We start from the raw sequence: 4,668 nt of genomic DNA on the forward strand, positions 1-4,668 counted from the left end.
GTGCGCAGGGGGTTCCCTGGGTCTGTCTTACTCACATGATGTGGTCAGGCATCTCTGCATTCCTGCAATAACATTCATTCCCCCTCACCATGTGCTGCCGTCAGGACCTGCAACTCCCCTCACACCAACCCCAGACCGCCACTCAAACCTGGATCAAAATAACCCCAGCGGGAGCAGATATCACTCATCTTAGTCAGCACAGAGTCATGATCCAAATGAAGACTTCACTGACCAGACAGCTTGAAATCCTATACAACCATGAAGATTTACTCAAAAACTAGTGACTTAGAGCAAGGCTAATAACCACCCTGATAGAGAGACTGTATGTTGAAGGGAAAATCTCATTGGTACACACTACTTCACTATCGACAATACACAACACACCTCTTTAACCCACAAAACTTCGCTAACGTGACCAGACCTTAAAGGGATATTTCACCCAAAAATGAAAAATTCTTTCATTAATTACTCACCCTTATGTCGTTCCAAACACATAAGACCTTCGTTCATATACAGAAGACAAATTAAGATAATTTGATGAAATCTGAGAGCTTTTAGACCCTGCATAGACAGCAATGCAACTACCACATTCAAGGCCCAGAAAGTTACCAAGAACATCGACAAAATAGTCCATGTGAAAACAAAAATAACAACTTCATTCAACAATTCTTCACCACTGATTGACCATCTACCACCATTATCGTTAGTACCATGACATATGCATTGTTGAAAGTCTTTTTTTTCACACAAACAGTATTCTCACAGCTTCAGAAAATTACTATTAAACAACAAATGTCACATGAACTATTTTGTCAGTGTTCTTGGTGCCTTTCTGGGCCTTGAACATGGTAGGACTCTTGGTTTCTATAGGGTCAGAAAGCTCTTGGATTTCATCAAAAATATCTTAATTTGTGTTCTGATGACGAACAAAGGCCTTACGGGTTGGGAATGACATGAGGGTGAATAATTAACAACAGAATTTTCATTTTTGGGTGAACTATCCCTTTAAGTCACCATCCTGACCTTCCTGGATCCTTGATCAACCTGAAAAGTTGTACATGGAAAGCATGTACATTTGTTGCAACTTGCTGCTACTTTCAACAGCGTTTGACCAAAGTCAGTTCACTCAGCAGCCATGTTTGCAATGCCTCTTGGAAGGCAAGAACAAAATCTTCTTGTTTGGGGAAATACTGAGAAATACTCTGTATAACATAATTCAAATCAGTGACAATATCACATGAACTGCCTAATCTTTGTATACAGTATATACAGTGGTTTGCGTTAGCATATTGCTAAGCTAACAGAAAGCAACTCTGCATAAAAACACATAGTACACAAACACTTTTAAACACTTTATTTAAAAAAATGCATACTGTTTTACATACTCTTTTATCTTTTAGTATAGCTCTGATTTCTCAGTATTGCAGAGCATGGATTTATAATTATCATTAAAATGCTAATCTAGATAAGATGTCCACTAGGTTTCAAAACACAGCGATTGTCTGATACCATTTCTGTGAGTGGATGTTTACCCCATTTAACAAATTCTTTGCCTCATCTGGAATTTAGTAAAGCTGCTTGTAAAAAGTAAGGAACAGGAAGTGTTTCCAAGGACGGTTTATTGTTCTTAGTATGTGAATGATAAAACACATTTTATCACTCATAGATCTGTTCTCTGTAAGAGCTTTAGGGATTTGTCCTGCCAGAATTAGATAATTTCCAAATCTGACATGCAAAATGTGTGCGTGTATGTATGGGTATGTGTTAGATACAGCCAGAGAGAGAGAGAGAGAGAGAGAGGGAGGGAGGGAGGGAGGAAGAGGCAAGGAAAAAGACAGAAGGGTGGAGGAAGGGAAAGGAAGAGACAAACCTTGCCATGACCCCCAGCAGAGCGGAGAGGCTGACCAGGATTTAGTGTTGTTTATGCAGCTGCTGAAAGCAGATCACAGCAGTGGAACAGACGTATACACTCAAATTCCACACCTTCACAAGTCACAAAAACACATCTAAAAGTGCTCAATGATGAAACAACCTTCTGCATTTGGAAAGATTCCTTCACCTTGTTCGTTTCCCACCGTAGGACTGAGGAGGTGAATTCAGATCCTCATCATATCATCTTGAATATCAAAACCTCTACCGCTGCCACTCAAACTCACAGGCCGTTACCTTTCACTGACATCTGAATTTCTCAATCATTATCTTGGTCTGCCTGAATAGTGATACACAGAATTCAGATGCTTTGTATAACACTTGACATCTTTCTGCTACACATCGGCTCTAAAGAGTAACAGCAAGTCTGCAGTGGAGCAGAGGAAACCAAGGGTCTAAAGCAAACACCATTTGTCTAAGTATTATAAATCTAAGAAAATGTGTCCCACATACTGAGCAGCCTCCTTCCTCCCTGCTCACTTCAAAAACAACAGGTCACTGGTAATCAATAAGAATTTGGCAAAAGTCATGTACAGTTTTTCTGAAGTATATCATCACAAAATGAAACAAAATAGTGACAGTTTCTAGTACAGTCTCTGAAAATTGCTTCTTCGATATTCAAACTTAAAACCACTTCTACTGTATGGTGACCAGACGTACCACTTCATGGAGACACATTCTGCCCAGGATTTCTAAATTGAATAATGATCAAAGTCTGATCAAAGAATGATCGATCTGTGCAACGCAAACAGCCTAAACCGGGTTATTTTAGGCAATTTAGAAATCCTGTGCAGAGCATGTCCCCGGAAAGTAACTTCATTATAATCCCTTTCCTTTTTCCTTGTCATTTACACACTCTATTTTGTTATAGTGTATATTACACTGAAGTGTCTCTCAGCATTTTGGAAAGTGCTGGTTGGACTGAGAGCCAATCCAGAAGTCAACAGCTTTAAATAGAGGATACTCATTGCAGCTTAACGGATGCTGAAAATGTTTGACATAGTGTCTAGCAAATGACGTCAGTGTGAAATGTTTAACTAAGTTATCTGAGGCATTTTTATTTTTAGTCTACTGAATCAATCCTGTTAAAGATGTGCATATATGACCTTCATAACAATAATAAAAGTTCTGAGCAAATAACAGAAATGTTCAATTCAGGGGCATTTTTAACCAGATCTGACACTGTGCTGGGATTTGCAGCGGGTCTGATTTATTTGTGGGAAAATATAGTCATATTTCTGGTGCTGCAGGAGGGTTATGAGAGGGGGTGTGGAGATGAGACATCCCTGTTAGCTGAGCACTATTTTCAGGATCAGGCTGTCATGTGCCCAGGGGCTCAGAGTATCTCCATACAGTTTAGCTGTTTGAACAGTCTGAGAGAGAGAGGGAGGCATGTCAGACATGGGCCCTGTCAGTTAACCTCAAAAAGACTAAAATAATAATATTCCAAAAAAAAAAAAGAAGTCCCAGATGCCAAGACCACAAATATAGCTTTAAATTAGACAACATGCCCTTAGAGCGTACTCAAAACTACCTCTGCTGAAACAACAGCAGCAGGAAGCTTCAGCAAACCTGTGAACAACCTCAGAAACGAGACATATACCAAAAAAACCCAAAAAAAACATACAGAATAAGTAGAATTAAAATTGGCATCCCAATCAGAATGTGAATTTGAATGGAGAAAAAAAACAAAACACAACAAAAAAAATACAAAAACATACTTAATAAAAAAAAATAAAATAGTGAGTTTGGGGTGTGAACAAAGGCATTTGGAAAACCTGCTTGAAAACTAAAAATGTAAAAAGTCAATTATCAATAAAAAATTTCAATTCTCTACCCACCTAACAAAAACGATACGCAAAACAACAGATGAACTTCTTGTTCCTCTTACCAAAACACGTTCCTTCAGCTTCTTCCTTCAGGCCATCTGATGCACTACAACTGCTGCACAAATGTAACACTGATATAACAATACAACACACATATCCACATTATATGCTGTACTATGTATATGCCTACCGTAATTCAATTTCCTGGTGTTACGTATATTATGTGTACCTATTGTATTGTCGATGCTAATGTCAGTATTGTCTGTGCATATATGTATACCTATTTATCTGTTTATACTGTATATACAACAGCATTGTGCATATTTGTACATGTGCAATGCCTTGAACACCCACCAAAGCTTTTCACACATCATTTATTTGTAAATGCTGTAGTGACAATAAAAGTGAGCGAGTTGAGCTGAGTTAGATATACTTGAAGGACAGACAGGCAAACATGACAGACTTACCGAAAGAAGACAGGCTAGTGATTTACTGCACATACACCGCAGTAGTAATGCAAATACACTTTTTAACCCCATGCAGTAACAATGAAGAAAATTCTTAACACTTTGCTCCCCATTTTACAAAGCACTAAGTTTATTCAGTGATGGCTAACAGATACAAACTGTTAGATGAAACCACAACTGAGCTAGTGTTTCCATAACAGGATGAACCCCATGAAACCTCAAGAACATGTCTGGCTCATATTTCACCCTCAAGAAATGATGTTATATTTTGCTTAAACAAAATGAATTTGTTTTCTTTTTTCCCTTTCTTAGGGCTGGTACACACAGAAAAGAGAACATTCAGGACATTAGAATGGAAAAACAATCACCTTTGGACAAGTTTTTAAAACTTATTTAAAGTTGAGCATCACGTTTTTAGAACGGTGTGTCATGCGCACAAAAAC

Source organism: Carassius carassius, chromosome 19, assembly GCF_963082965.1.
Source record: "Carassius carassius chromosome 19, fCarCar2.1, whole genome shotgun sequence".
NCBI lineage: Eukaryota > Metazoa > Chordata > Actinopteri > Cypriniformes > Cyprinidae > Carassius > Carassius carassius.